Below are 16,735 nucleotides of genomic sequence, written 5' to 3' on the forward strand. Positions count from 1 at the left end.
CTCAGAGGGTTGTGAATCTTTGGAATTCTCTGCCCCAGAGGGCTGTGAATGCTGAGTCTTTGAGTATATTCAAGGCTGAGATCGATAGATTTTTGGACTCTATATATATGGGGATCGGGTGGGAAAGTGGAGTTGAGGTCGATGATCAGCCATGATCTTATTGAATGGCGGAGCAGGCTCAAGGGGCTGTATGGCCGACTCCTGCTCTTATTTCTTATGTTCTTATGTTTGGCATAGGCAGGTGCTACCTTAGGAGAGTATCTCATCTCCACAGAAACAGAGAATGCAGAGTTAAGGGCAAGGCACAGTTTCTCAGGAACCAGAAGGACACACAACTTGGCTGGTTCTGATAGTATTGACATCTCCTGTACCTTCACAGGCTCACTTGCCTTGGTGGATAAGCTCCCACCTGTGTCCTTTGCACCAATGTGTAAAGGCACAGAAGCCTCTTCAGAAGGGACATCAATTAATATGACCCTAGGACAAGAAGCACTTAGAATAAAAACAGAAAACACTGGAAATACTCAGCAAGTCAGGCAGCAGCTGTGAGGAGAGAAACAGAGTTAACGTTTCAGGTCGATGACCTTTCGTCAAGAAGCACTTAGTGCATTTTGACACCTTCAACTATGATGAACCCAAGAAAAGACTGACATTGATATCACACCTCATCACATCTCTCAGAAATGACTCAAAGTATTACACAACAATGAAGTACGTTGAAGTGTGGTGATTGATGATCTGTGAGCAAATGTGGCTGCCATTTGATGCACAGCATGATCTCACAACCTGCGGTGAGATGAATGACTACTTTGCTTTTGGTGACACTGGTCAACAAAAGAACATTGCTGGAACACATGAGAGAACTCCCTGCTCTTCTTCGAATAGTACCACGAGATCCCTAACATTCACCGGAAGCAGTAGTACAGGCAGTAAGGGCCTCACCCTCCAACAATGCAGCACTCCCTCCGTGCTGCACCAGAGTGTCAGCCTAATTAGATGCTCAAGTACGCTTGAGGCAATAACTGACAGGGAAAGTGATCTCGGCCACATCAAAAAGACCTGGCTGTAAACGTGGCAGAAGATGGCATACCTGAGGGAAGGTTAGACCTTTGAGGGATGAAAAACCCCAAAAACTAAACTATCTGTAACAAAATACTCAGGGGACTGGAGTCCTCAGTATAATTCCTAGTAGAGCCAACCGTGCAGTCAGTAGTGTTGTCCTCAGCAAAAATCCCAGGGGTATTCTCCAGTGCAGTGTCCAGTGCAGTGTCCAGTGCAGTCTCCAGTGCAGTGTCCAATGCAGTGTCCAGTGCAGTCTCCAGTGCAGTCTCCAGTGCAGTGTCCAGTGCAGTCTCCAGTGCAGTAGTCCTGTGCAGTTGTCCAGTGCAGTCTCCAGTGCAGTGTCCAATGCAGTGTCCAGTGTCCAGTGCAGTCTCCAGTGCAGTGTCCAGTGCAGTCTCCAGTGCAGTGTTCAGTGCAGTCTCCAGTGCAGTCTCCAGTGCAATGTCCAGTGCAGTGTCCAGTGCAGTGTCCAGTGCAGTAGTCCTGTGCAGTGTCCAGTGCAGTGTCCAGTGCAGTAGTCCTGTGTCAGTACTAGGTAGATCACCGAGGCCAGGTAAGAATAGCAGGTCCTCACAACAGTAATTTGTACTTAAATGTTATTCTGGACCTTTTGTTTGGTCTTGGTCTTTCGATTTCTTCAAATTGCTGAACTCCATTGAAGATTGCACTTCTCCATCCAACTCTGTGGCTTCCCACAGTTTTGCGCCTTTGTTCCATCTTCATTGGGCACCATCGGAGTGCCATTCTTCCTTCAGCCCTGAGTAACTCTGTCGCTTGACATTCTCATCACGTGCCTGGCACACTGCATTTGCGCTTTCACCAGCATGGTCTCAATCTCAGTTAATTGGGCTCTGGGCAGGACCTTGCCCTGCACTTAATGCTGAGAATGGCACAGAGGTGTCCCATGTGGCGATGTTGGAGGAGTGATAAATATTGGCCAGGACACCGGGGAGAACTCCTCCTGCTCTTCTTCGAAATAGTGCCACGGGATCTTTTTCAGCCGCCCTAGAGAGCAGACGGGGGCCCTCCCTTTAACATCTCATCCGAAAGACGGCACCTCTGACAGCGCAGCACTCCCTCAGGATTGCCAGGCTAGGTTTTTGTACTCATGGCTCTGGAGTGGGACTTGAACCCACAACCTTCTGACTCAGAGTACTACCAACTGAGCCACCATAGTCCATCTAGACCACAGCTGGAGAGGCTGCATTCAACAGGAATGCAGCCACAGACATTGTAGTCGTACCCCTTAATTCCAATAAGACAGAAGTGTGGAAGCCATTAGAGCCAGGACTGATCTCGTTTTCCCTCTAAACCATGCGCTATGAATGATTGGCTTGCTGCTTGGTACATTTGTACAGAAGGTGCAGATTTTGTAAGCTTCGTTCTCCCGGCAGCAAGATGTCTGCCTTAACTGGAGCACGCGGCGGTCTCCTCCCACATCATAAATATGGGAACAAAAATATCTGCCACTCGGAGCGGGACTTTCGCTGGCTCCGTGAAAGTGTAAAGCTGATAAAACATCGGGATTTTCCTTCCTATGCGCATTTTCTATCCAACTCTTAGCTACCTCATCAACCCTACCAATAATTCACCCAATTGACAATGGGCCAAGAGCAAAGCAGAACAGGAAGTTGCCACAGGCACGGACCACACAACATGCTGTTAAACAGCCAAACTGTCCCTCTTCCGCTTACACCCAATAAATAGTGTCCCTGACCCTGCCACCCCTCCCACCATTGGCCTGTGACTATATAGCATAAACCAACACTATTCTGTCTACATAGTCCCACCCAATTACACACAAACTGTGTCTATCTCCACTATTCCAACGCGCTCCTGATTGGCCTCCCATCTACCACCCTCTAGAAATGTGAGCTCATCCAAAACTCTCCTGCCAGTACTCGAACTTGCTCCAAGTCCCCTTCACCCATCACCCCAGTGCTCGCTGACCTACATTGGCTCCTGAACGCCTCTATTTTAAAATTTGCATCCTCGTGTTCAAATGCCTCCATGGCATTGCCCCTTCCCTATCTCTGTCTACCTCCTCCAGCCCTACAGCCCTCCAAGAACAATGCGTTCCTCCAACTCTGGCCTCTTGTCCTTGCGGCCGCGCTTTCAGCCGACTAGGCCCTAAGCTCTGGAATTCACTCCCTAAGGCCTCTCTCTCCTCCTTTACGACTCTCCTTAAACATACCTCTTTGAGTTTTTGGTCACCTGTCCTAATGAAGCGCCTGGGTCGTTCTACTACATTAACGGTGCTGTAGCAAGGGTGGTGGAGCAGAGGGTACGGTGTCAGAGGAGCAGTGTGTGCATCCTGAGACATGGGAGGGGGGTGGGGGGGTGATGGCAGGGCAGGGAAGCCATGGAGAGAATTGAAGGCACAGACTAGGATCCATTCGGTGAGGCTCAGGAGCTTGAGAACCTATTCCAAAATGATGAAAAGTGAGTGGCCGACTGATGTGGAGACCTGAATATCCTACCTGTTGTGGCTTTTTGCTGTTGAGAAAATTATTTTTCTGAAGACATAGGAAGTGGCTGTGGTGTGTGTGAAAGATAAACTGCTGGGACCACATCCACATTCAGTAGAAATGAAACTCAAAAGATTGAGATACGCGTGTGCTTATGTATATCGCGTGTATCTTTATTATTATTTTATATATATAAATGAGTTTGTCTGTCTGTGTGAATGCGTGCGGTAAACTCAAAAGTTATAGAGCGTACCTACACATATGTTATATCAAAAGAAAGCTTATGATTAGGGGGAGTGTCATAGGCGTGTTTATTTTTTGGTCATTCAAAAATTGTTCAGACAGTTTACAAAGAACGGACAAAATCCGCTCATTTCAGCTCATTAGCGTTGAGTGACGTGATGGTTGACCAATCCTACGGGGGAACCGCGGTATGATGCGTCACGGGGGGCGTTTTATGGTGTGTGTGGGCAGGGCTGCTGAGCTGAGGTGAGTCAGGCCGGCCCTGAGGCGCTAGGCCGCGCACAGGGGCTCCGGGTCACCGCGGCCGGGCTCTGAGTCCAACCCCTTCCCCGGGGTGTCTTCCTCTCTTCTCTATCTCCTTCCCTCACTCTCTCCTTCCCTCTCTCTCTCCTTCCTCTCTCTCTCTCTCTCTTCCCTCTCTCTCTCTCTCTCCTTCCCCCTCTCTCTCTCTCTCCTTCCCTCTCTCTCTCTCTCTCTCTCTCGAGACAGAGAGAACCGCGCGGCCCGAGAGCCCGAGAGACAGCAAGCGGGGGAGCGGCGGCGGCGGGCTGGAGCGGGAGCTGAGCTGAGGTGAGTCGGGCCGGGCCTGAGGTGCTAGGCCGCGAACGGGGGCTCCGGGTCACCGCGGCGGGCTCTGAGTCCAACCCCTTCCTCGGGGTGTCTTCCTCTCTTCTCTATCTCCTTCCCTCACTTTCTCCTTCCCTCTCTCTCTCTCTCTCTCTCTCCTTCCCCCCCTCTCTCTCTCTCTCCTTCTCTCTCTCTCTCTCTCCTTCCCCCTCTCTCTCTCCTTCCCCCTCTCTCTCTCTCCTTCCCCCTCTCTCTCTCTCCTTCACCCTCTCTCTCTCTCCTTCCCCCTCTCTCTCTCTCCTTCCCCCTCTCTCTCTCTCCTCTCCCCCTCTCTCTCGCCTTCCCCCTCTCTCTCCTTCCCTCTCTCTCTCTCTTTCCCTCTCTCTCTCTCTCCTTCCCCCCTCTCTCTCTCTCCTTCCCCCTCTCTCTCCTTCCCTCTCTCTCTCTCTTTCCCTCTCTCTCTCTCTCTCTCTCCTTCCCTCTCTCTCTCCTCTCTCTCTCCTCTCTCTCCCTCCCCTTCCTCTCTCCTTCTCTCTCTCTCCTTCCCTCTCTCTCTCCTTCCCCCTCCTCTCTCTCTCTCTCCTTCCCCCCCTCTCTCTCTCTCTCCTTCCCCCTCTCTCTCTCTCTCCTTCCCCCTCTCTCTCTCTCTCTCTCCTTCCCCCCCTCTCTCTCTCTCCTTCCCCCTCTCCCTCTCTCTCCTTCCCCCCCTCTCTCTCTCTCCTTTCCCCCCTCTTGTAATGATATCAGCAAATAGTGATGGTATTTGCCTGTTTGATTATGATGCCTTACCAGCATATTTGCATGTATTGATTGCTTGTGCCTGACCAGCAGAGGGCATGTGACAGAGACAAGCAAGTTTAGTTTTGCTTTCGTTTTAGATGGATCACTAGCATGGTGTCTCCTGTAATGCTGTTAAAAAGAGTTGAACAGACTTTAGATTAAAAGACATTCTCTTTCATAAATGTCTCGTCATTGAACCCACAAAGAAATCAATACATGGTGTCAGAAGTGATTGAAAGAGATGAAGAGGAAAAATCTGAAGTTAAATCAGCTCTCCACATATTAGCAAGCCAAAAGAGAACATCATTACTTACCATTGGAGAATAGCTAACGAAGGGAAAAAATGGAAGGATTACACCCACCGGCGAAGTTTCAGTTGACAGGTAATGTGACTGAAAATTGGAGGAGATTCAAACAACATGTGGAGTTGTATTTAGCGGCAATCGGAGCTGATGAGAAAAGTGATAAAAAGAAATCGTCAGTGTTCTTACATGTCGTGGGTGATGAAGCGCTGGAGGTGTATAATAACTTCACCTTCGCTGCTGATGGAGACAATATGAAGCTAGATAAAATAATGGAACAGTTTGAGGCCTACTGCATGCCTAAACTTAACGTGACGTTTGAGAGGCATAGATTTTTCACATGTGTACAGAAAATGGGAGAGACTATTGATCAGTATGTGACTGAACTGAGAAACCGAAGCAAAACATGTGAATTTGTGGGACTGACAGACTCGCTGATAAAAGACAGACTGGTGTGTGGTATTCCGAATAATGGTCCAAGGGAAAGACTGCTAAGAGAGCAAGATCTAGACCTGGGAAAAGCCATAGCACTGTGTAGGGCTACAGAGACTGTGAAGTTGCAGGCAAAGGAGCTGTTCAGTGACAGTAGCTGCAACGTGGATGCAGTGAGTAAGAACGGACACAAACCGTTTAACAAAAAGAGCGCCAATGTGAAAAAAGAGGCGTGGCCAGCGAACAAAAATGAAAGGGACAATCGAAAGTCATGTAGTTGATGCGGTACACAGCATCCACCAAGAAAGTGTCCAGCATATGGTAAAAAATGCAATAGTTGCAACAAAAACAACCATTATGCCCATTGCTGCAAGAACCAAGCGCAACAAAGCAAGGTCCATGCAGTAGATGAAAGTGAGATAGAGGAGTTCAATGTAGATGTTGTGTCTGAAAACAAAGAAGAAAAAAGAGACTGGATGTTGACACTAAAAGTGAATGACATACACATTCCATTTAAATTGGATACTGGAGCACAAGTTAATGTGATATCAGAGACTGATTTTAAGAAAATTAGACCCAGACCAAAGATAAATGGAATAAAAGTGAAAGGATACTCAGGTACTGATATACCAGTGAAAGGAAGATGCATTGTCAAAGTAACACACAAGGACAGAGAGCACACGCTAGCATTAATCGTGGTGCCAAAGGATGTGCAAGCCATACTAGGTTTAAAAGCCTGTGAGAGACTGAACCTGGTAAAGAGAGTCCTCGTTGTGGAAAGCGAAGGAGAGACAGTCTATGATGAACTCATGAAAGAGTACAACGACCTATTTAAGGGTCTAGGCTGCCTGCCAGGAGAACACATGATCAGAGTAGATAAAAGTATGCCAACGGTCATACATCCATGCAGAAAAGTTCCGTTTGCTCTTCAAAAGCAACTGAAGGCAGAGTTGGACAGGATGGAAAGCCTGAACGTGATTCAGAAGATAGATGAGCCAACTGAGTGGGTGAGTTCCCTCGTCGTTGTGGACAAAAAGAATGGAAAGCTCAGAATTTGCCTGGATCCAAGAGATCTAAACAGAGCAATAAAGAGAGAGCACTTCAAGCTTCCTACACATGAGGAAATCATGTCACAGTTTGCAAAAGCAAAGTATTTCAGCAAGTTAGATGCATCATCAGGATTTTGGCAGATGAAGCTGGACGAAGCAAGTTCAAGACAGTTCTGAGGTTTTATGACCCAGCGAGACCCATCAAGGTATCATCAGATGCATCACAGAGTGGGCTCGGTGCCATTCTTCTGCAAAAATATGACTACTGGCAACCTATTGCATATGCATCGCGCTCAATGACAGACGCGGAGACGCGATATGCTCAAATAGAAAAGGAGCTGCTCAGCATCACATACGCCTGTGAAAGATGTCACCAGTTTGTGTCAGGACAAGCAATCAGTGTAGAGACTGACCATAAGCCCTTGATTGCATTGTTCCAAAAGCCACTAAATAGCTGTCCGCTTAGAATACAAAGAATGATGATCAGGCTGCAACGCTATACACTGAATGTTGCGTACACACCGGGTAAGCTGATGTATACAGCAGACACGTTGTCCAGAGCTGTTGACCCAAGTGAGCCCGCAAACACCAAAATGGATGAAAAAGTGAACGCTTACGTGGACATGATCACAAGTGCACTGCCCATAGCAGATGCAAAAATGGAGCTCATAAAGACTGAGACAAACAAAGATGAAACAATGAGACGACTGAGAAAAAGCATCTTGGATGGATGGCCCAACATGAAGCAAGACTGCTCACCTGACATGGCAGAGTACTGGAACTGCAGGGCGGAACTATCAGTGGTCGAAGACATCATCTACAAAGGAAGTAAAATAGTTATCCCAAAGAGTCTGAGAAAAGAGATGCTAAAAAGGATCCATGGAGGACATCTGGGAATCGAAAAGTGTAAGAAAAGAGCACGAGAGGTGATGTACTGGCCACGAATCAACCAAGATGTGACAAATGAGGTATCAAACTGCACAATATGCCTGAAATATCGAGCAAGCAATCCGGTAGAACCACTAAAGCCACACCCAGCGCCAGACAGACCTTACCAGAAGGTAGGCGCTGACCTATTCGTATGTCAAGGGAAGGACTATCTTGTAGTCACAGACTATTACTCCCTGTATCCAAGGGTTTGTAGACTGTACACCACCACTGCAGATGCTGTGATAACATGTATGAAAGCCATATTCTCCAGACATGGCGTGGCAAGCGAGGTCTTCACAGACAACGGACCCCAGTTTTACAATGCAAGTTTCCGACACTTTGCCAAAGAGTGGGACTTTGTCCACACAACGTCAAGTCCTCACTTTCCATAGTCCAATGGTCTAGTGTAAAAATCGGTCCAGACAGTGAAAAGACTGATGTACAAGGCAAAAGACAGTGGAACTGACTTCTACCAGAGCATGCTTGTATACCGCACAATGCCGCTCGAGTGTGGTAAGTCACCAGCCCAACTCCTTATGGGATGTCGGCTAAGGTCAAACCTACCCATCCCGGAGAACCTCCTGAAAACAAAAGAGGGGGAGAAAGTGAGGAAGTTCAAAGAACAACAGAAAGAAAAGCAAAAGTACTACTATGACAGAGGAACACAAAACCTACCTGAACTCCACACTGGTGACCAAGTAAGGTTCAAAGACAAAACAAACATATGGACTCAGAAGGGAACTGTCCTGAGTGAAGTTCAACCAAGATCATACACCATTCAGACAGATGAGGGTGCTGTTCTGAGAAGAAATCATCGAGATCTTCTCATGGAACCAGCCACAGCAAGTCAAAAGACTGATACTGTTGAACAACCTGATCACACAGCAGGTCAAAAGACTGATACTGTTGAACAACCTGATCACACAGCTGAGAACACATCATCTGAGGCAACAACTCAGATTCAAGGGCAATCAATCAGAAAATCCTCAAGACATGTGAAGCCTCCTGAGAGACTCACTGAGCAAATTTAAGGACTATTGTTATAGAAGGAAGTAATGTTATCTTATTCTTTCTTCAAGTTCTAGTGTATTTACATATTTCATGTGAACACACAAAGCAAGGTTAAAAAACCTTGATCATGATAATGATAATGTAAGTTCATTAAGTGTTACAGTTAAAATGCAGATTAATACAAAGAAAACATGTTGTTAGTTAAAAGTAAAATACTTTTGTTTTAAGAAAGGGAGATGTAATGATATCAGCAAATAGTGATGGTATTTGCCTGTTTGATTATGATGCCTTACCAGCATATTTGCATGTATTGATTGCTTGTGCCTGACCAGCAGAGGGCATGTGACAGAGACAAGCAAGTTTAGTTTTGCTTTCGTTTTAGATGGATCACTAGCATGGTGTCTCCTGTAATGCTGTTAAAAAGAGTTGAACAGACTTTAGATTAAAAGACATTCTCTTTCATAAATGTCTCATCATTGAACCCACAAAGAAATCAATACACCTCTCTCTCTCTCCTTCCCCCTCTCTCTCTCTCTCTCTCCTCCCCCCTCCTCTCTCTCTCTCCTTCCCCCCTCTCTCTCTCTCTCCTCCCCCCCTCTCTCTCTCTCTCCTCCCCCTCTCTCTCCTCCCCCTCTCTCTCTCTCTCCTTCCCCCCTCTCTCTCTCTCTCCTTCCCCCCCTCTCTCTCTCTCCTTCCCCCTCTCTCTCTCTCTCTCTCCCCCCCTCTCTCTCTCTCTCTCTCCTTCCCTCTCTCTCTCTCTCTCATTAATGTCAATGATAACATTGCAAAATTATAATTCTGCTTGCTACCTCCAAATTCACATAGAAGGAAAACTGTAAAACCTGGAGTGTATGGCTACTGGCGATCCCCATTAACAAAAAACAAAGTTTAAGAACCACCTCCTGGGTGCTTAGCAAGAGTTCTTCAATCCCAACAGTTTTATAAACAGTTTTATAAACATGGCAGAGGGTTCTTCAGTTCCCTTGGCAACGCCGGGTACTCCAGGCTAGTATTTTATAAAGCCACGTTTGGTCAGGTTACCTTTTTTGCAGCAGGTAAAGTTGAATCATAAAACCTCTTTATTCACGCATTTACAATTACACCACACCTAGCACTTGTAGAAAATCTTTACTACATGTGCATAAACTATACAAACAAAGTAGATTTATAGTAATTACCAAATCGAAGGAGGCTCCCTACTGATGGATTAATAGCGCGCAACGATGGTGGATATTTGTAGACATCACTGGGAAGAGGAAACAGTGGCACTAAGACAAGTGGCTCCAGGTGACTTATACCATCAACCCACCACCTGAGCAATAAAGCCACCAAAACATTAAATATCTGTCGATAATCTCCAATCCTCAGGCCTGCTCAGACTCGAAACTCTTTTGGACCTGGTTCGAATTGACGGCCCGTTTTTGCATCTCTCCTGATTTTTACCTCCGTGCCTCAACTCCGCTGCTGACTGGCTGTGTGGCTCCGAGTAGGGAGCCTCTTGAGCAAGACCGAGTGGCTGGAAGGATTAGCCGGCTGGGCTTCCCGCGATCTCGGTGTGTAAGGGGCAGGTTTGAGCACAGCCAAGGAAAGAGTGGGGGGGGGGGGGACAGAATAGCTGAGCCGGTTGGGTTCGGATGTCTAGGTACACACAGAGAGAAAGGGTTCTGCCTACCTCTCTTCTCGATTGCAGTCGAAATGTTGCCAGGTTTTTTTTTTCAGGGAAAGGTCTTGTCCTTGGCATCTTATATGCAGAATGATACAGAATGGTTCAAGGCGGAGAATGCCTGTGCGATGGAGTAGGAGACTATTGCCCAATGGGAGACTTGGTAATTGTGGAAGAGAACTAAGTGTCTGTAACCATAGAATCCTACAGCACAGAAGAAGGCCATCTGGCCCATTGTGCCTGTGCCAGCCCTTTGAAAGATTAGTCCCACTCCCCCGCTCTTTCATAAGAACATAAGAACATAAGAAGTAGGAGGAGGAGTAGGCCATATGGCCCCTCGGGCCTGCTCCGCCATTCAATAGGATCATGGCTGATCCAAACTTAGACTCACGTCCACTTCCCTGACTGCTCTCCGTAACCCCTTATTCCCTTATCAGCTAGTAAACTGTCTATCTCCGTTTTAAATTTATTTAATGTCGCAGCTTCCACAACTCTCTGAGGCAGCAAATTCCATAGATTTACTACCCTCTGAGTGAAGAAGTTTCTCCTCATCTCAGTTTTGAAAGGGCAGCCCCTTATTCTAAGATTATGCCCCCTAGTTCTAGTCTCGCCCATCAGTGGAAACATCCTCCCCGCATCCACCCGATCAAGCCCCCTCACAATCTTATATGTTTTGATAAGATCGCCTCTCATTCTTCTGAATTCCAATGAGTAGAGGCCCAACCTACATTTCCCCATAGCCCTGCAAATCTTTCCTTTTCAAGTATTTATCCAATTCCCCTTTGATGGTTACTATTGAATCTGCTTCCACTGCCCTTGCAGGCAGCGCGTTCCGGATCACAACAACTCCCTGCGTAAATTTTTTTTCTCATCACCCCCTCTGGAGCTTTGGACCTCCCAAAAAAGGGGGTCTTCTTCTCATGGCCTACCACAAACAAGCCTCAACCTCTCTTTCAAACAGGTTTTCTTTTATGAAGGCGAGTCTCGGCAGGAGGGCAGAGAAATGGATCTGACCAATGAGCTCTGTCATTTGTACGTGGCGGGGTGGGCAAGCAGTGGCTTTACGGTCCGCCCCCAGTGGGGGTGCGGGGGGGGGGGTGGAGGAAAATTATGGCAGCGGTGTTTTTTTGGGGGGGGGGGCGAGGATTTGGCGGGAGGCCTCCTCACTTTGGGGGGGCGCTCGAAAACGGGCAAAATCCTGGAGGAAAATGATTGGAGATAAGAATTTCGGATCCTTGGTTTCTTACTCTTTGAAGCTGTATTGGGTAAATATTCGCACTGCTCCTGTAAGAGTGCTTAATGTGTTCATGCTAAATTCCTTTGTGTGCTATTATAACTCAGGCAGGTTAACTCCTATTTTTAAAAGTGCTCAGAAGAACTTAGTACAAGTGAGCAAAGCATTTGTACAGGAATAGCAACAGTGGGAAAGTGCATCCCATTCCCCCCCCCCTTATTCTGCATAATTTATCTGATTTCCAGAAACTGTACTCGTTGGTTGAACGGACGTAGAGCAGTGCAGCCAGCATGCAATTTCATTAATGCTTTATTGGTCCCGATATTTAAGGGGAGGTGGGGAGGGAACTGGGATGGGGTGGTGGGAGGGGTTCTGGACAGCAACCGGACGACCTGCAGATATTAAGTGCAGGACGTCTTTTAATTTTTTTTTGCAGGTTTCACGCCCGACAACCAGCCTGATTAACAGGCACAAGGCCACAGCCAAAGAGCTGGTAGGGAGGGAGGGAGAGATTGCAGTACGGGGGGGGGAGGGTGATCGCGGGGGACGATATTGGGGGGGAGTCGGTGATTGTACAGCTGGAAGCAGGTAAGCTTGTTGGGCTGGGGTGGGGAAGCACTCTTCCTCCTCCTGACCACAAGCAGTGCTGTAAGTATCTCACAGATCCGGCCCTTCTCGCCTCCTTTTACCTGCCGGGTTTCCCGAGGCCAGGGAAGCCCAGCCAAAATGGGTTAAAAATAAAAAGACTGTAAAATTGGTGGCACGCAGCCTCCTTAAAAGCTTTTACTGACTGACCCACCTCCTGAGAGCGGATTGGTCCCCCCCCCCCGTCCCTCCTCCGTTAGAACCAGAAGTGGGCGGTTTGGAGGTGTGTTTGAAATTTTTCGCATTTTAACTTCTCAACTGACCCAAACCCACCCGTTCTTGGGGGTCAAAAATTACTCCCATTGATTCTATGCTGCTGTGCTAATGCGTTTGATTCAGAAGAGAATAGAAGGGACCAAGAGAAAAGAATAACTACAGGCCAATTTTCTTCCCCCTTCTCTGCCAGAGGAGGACTCGTAAAAATCAACATTTCATTGTGCAGTACACACGTCTGCTGCATATATGACAAATAAAATTGAATTGAATTGCCTGGACATAAATCAGGCAGAGCATCACTCAAAGTGCGCTTTGCCTGACACAATTTGAATCCGATTTTATTTCTAGATTCAGGTAATTTTAATAGGCCTGGAATTCCCTGGCATAGCCCTGTCCCTTGGCAGGACCTTGCCTTTGGAAGCAGAGTAGGGAAGCCAGATTATACCTGGCTGCTGTCCAAAACATAATAATCCTGACATGCCTTCATGGTGGCCCTGGATAAGGGAAGATTTTTTTTGGGCCTTCTGTATACTTCCTTCCCACTCCCTCTCACATCTTCCGGGGTCTGCGAACAGGATGGAAGCCTTCTGCTGGTTAACTTCTGTTTGGGCGTCTGACCAGCGGAGACCCAGTAGATGAGGCAACATCGCTCCCTCCTCTTTCCCAGACAAGCTGAATGTTCATGACTTTATGGACTTGCATCCCGGCCCCCAGTGCAAACCCCCCGGAAGTACCTGAGCAACGTTAGAAGGGTGAAGATTCAGCATCACGGGTCTCTTCCCCCCTTTTTCCTCTGCTTTAGGCCCAGGAAATAAATTCCAGGATAGAGTGTACTGGTAGGATTTAGTAAACATTATTAAGATCCTGTAACCATTTTTATATAACTATAATATGTGAAATTGTATGTTAAAAACCTAAAAAGCCCGCATAAAATGGCGAATGGCTGAGACCAAAGCAGGATGGGAAATTATGCCAACCTGACTAAAAACCTCTGTTTTAAATTACTGAAGTAATGGAATGTGATGCTGAATAAACACGGAGACTGTCAGGTAATGTTGTGGAAAAGAGGTAAGAGCTAGAGAAAAGAGTTAGGAGTTGGAGACATCCTTCATTTTAGAAACTGCAAAATAGACAAACTGTTTAGAAAACACCTCAAGGATGTTCCGTGAAGTGAAATTCTTAGACAAAGGTATCTTGTTATGCAAAGAAAGAGGCCTAGTGGGGCTAACGAGGCCATAAGATGGTTGGCAAGGAGAGGAGGGACATTTACCAGGTGTCAGAGAGCTAATTACTGCCACGTAGGCAAAATGGGAGAGAAAGGGTCTAAAAATGCAGATATTGAACACCGAAAGCAGCGCAAAGCCAGAGGAGGACGAAGAAGCTTCAGTCAACAGAACACAGTCAGAGAATAAAGAGACCACGCTACAGTCACTCGGAAGGAATGCCGGGGTTCGATGAACAGACTGTGACTCTCTTCTTGTTAAGTATTACTTCTTTGTACCGGATGTTTAATGCTTAATAAACCTGTTTTACTTATACACAATATACAGGAAACTCTCTTTTAACCGGCACCTAAATATCCGGAAATCTCTCTTAGCCGGCAAAATTTAGGAGTTGGTTCAGGTAAGTTTTACTATATATTAGAGACCGTCTAACCGGAGTTCCTGGATCTGTGGCCATGTAACCAGGGTTCCTGCACCTGTGGCCGTGCAACAGGGACTCCTGCACAAGTGCCGTGTAACCGGGGCTCCTGCACCTGTGGCCGTGTACGGGGCTCTCATACCTTGGTACGTATACCTCTCTGTAATCCGGACTTTTTGATCAACCGGCACCACGCCGGTCCCGTCGGTGCCGGATAAAAAAGAGTTTCCTGTACCTGTACCCAGAGTGGTTTGTGTAGTCACGGACAAGTTATTCAAAAGAGCTTTTAAAAGCTACAAAGTGTTCCTCAGGGACAGCGAGCAGAGCCAAGCCTCTCTCCCTTACATCTGTGCGAATCGTGCTCACTGGAACTACAGTGCCAAATAATGAAAATTGCATCGTTGGCAAACCAAGCGAAGTTAAAACCATTATTCTCCATATGTTGTCAGGGTATTGAGCCAATATTTACGAGTTTGCATGCTTGAAGTAGTGGCATTGATATCTTTGTGTTAGTAACGATGGTTGCAGCCCGCTCGGCTGTGATGGTTTCTGTTGACGTGCTTTTGGCCGCACACCTAAATCACAGTTAGTGCACTGATGCCTGCAAGTTTGCATTAGCGGGGCATAAGGCACTCTTCCCATGTGAGACGTGGCCATCGCCCACATGCTCAAGCTTCACAATGGCATGCTGGGCATGGTATGGGCGAGAGTAAAGTGTGACAGGTAGAAAGGGTACGGTGGTATAGTGGTTATGTTATTGGTACTAGTAATCCAGAAACCTGATCCAAGAAATATGAATTCAAATCCCACCACAGGTAGCTGGAGGATTTATAAATCAATTAATTAATTAACTAAATCTGGAATAAAAAGCTAATATTAGTAAAGATGACAAATGAAACTACTCAAGTGTCATAAAAACCCATGGAAGGAAATTAGCCCATCCTTACCTGCTCTGGCCTATATGTGACTCCAGACCCACAGCGATTCTGAAATGGCCTAATAAGCCACTCACCACCACCTTCTCCAGGGCAATAAATGCTGGCCTTGTTGGTGACGCTCACATCCTGTGAATGGAAAGGAAAAACAATGGAGTTTCAGTCACGTTTCATGTAATAACATCTAAATATTTTGAGATCTTGATGGAAGAAATGGAGAATGGAATGGAATGGGAAGGGTGGAAGGACTTGCATTTCTACAGCGCCTTTCACGACCACCGGACGTCCCAAAGTGCTTTACAGCCAATGAAGTACTTTTTGAAGTGTAGTCACTGTTGTAATGTAGGAAACGCAGCAGCCAATTTGCGCACAGCAAGCTCCCACAAACAGCAATGTGATAATGACCAGATAATCTGTTTTTTAGTGATGTTGATTGAGGGACAAATATTGGCCAGGCCATCGGGGAGAACTCCCCTGCTCTTCTTTGAAATAGTGCCGTGGGATCTTTTACGTCCACCTGAGAGAGCAGACATAAAAGTTTAACGGTGAAGTCTGTAATTATTCTCAAAGAGAGCTGTAGCCAAACTAGGATTCTGTCAAAGATAGCTTTTGATGCAAGAGAAAGAAATATAATATCAGAAGGGAAGAAGTCATTCATTTGTTGCTTTGATTGCAGATTTCTTGGTGTGGTCCCTGTTAGTTAAAAGGGAATATATGTAGACAGCATGGAGAAGGGGCATTATATAAACTCTGGGAATACCAAGGCGAGAGAAAGAAAGAAAGAACAATCCTGCGTTTGCCTTTTCATGTCTTCAGGATGTCCCAAAGCATTTCACAAACAATGCATTTGATTTGAAATGTAGTCACTGATGTTAAGCAGGCAAACCTGGCAGCCAATTTGAGCACAGCAAGGACGTGTGAGATACATGATTAGTGTTGAATGAGGGATAGAAGCCGGCCAGGAGACCAGGAGAACATCCCTGCTCTTTGTCAAAGAGTGCGATTGGATTATTTTAATCTCCACCTAAACAGGCAAACAGGTCCTCGGTTGAACATCTCGCCTGAAATGTGGCACATCTAGCAAAGCAGCATGGTCTCAGTGTTGCACTGAAGTGTTGGCCTAAGTTAAGTACTTAAGTCGTGGGGTGGGTCTTGAATCCACAATCTTTTGACTTAGAAGTGAACGTGCGACTACTGAGCCAAGCTGAAACAACATAGGGGAAAAAATTTGGTTGGTTAGCGCCGCCCGTTAGCACCTCCGGGTGGTGGGGGTTTGGTTGGTAACGGGGTGCTAACGACTTACCGCCCGTGCGCGCCGATTTTAGCGCCGCCCGCGAAATTCAATTGGCGGTTTGCGGTGGCGCTAAACACGACCGCCACGATCTCCTGCGCCTGGAGGCCGTGACGTCACCCAAGCGCGCAGCGCCCCGGTAGCACCCTGGACTGGAAATTGATTCTCGCCCCCCATTCCTCAGCGCCTGCCGCTAGGAACGACAGGAACAAAGGTTTGCAGTCGGCTGGGAGCTGGGGGAGCGCTATTTAAAAGCGTGCACTTTC

Source organism: Somniosus microcephalus, chromosome 18 (assembly GCF_052327205.1).
Source record: "Somniosus microcephalus isolate GS21.2 chromosome 18, FLI_Smic_1.0, whole genome shotgun sequence".
In the NCBI taxonomy this organism is placed as follows: domain Eukaryota; kingdom Metazoa; phylum Chordata; class Chondrichthyes; order Squaliformes; family Somniosidae; genus Somniosus; species Somniosus microcephalus.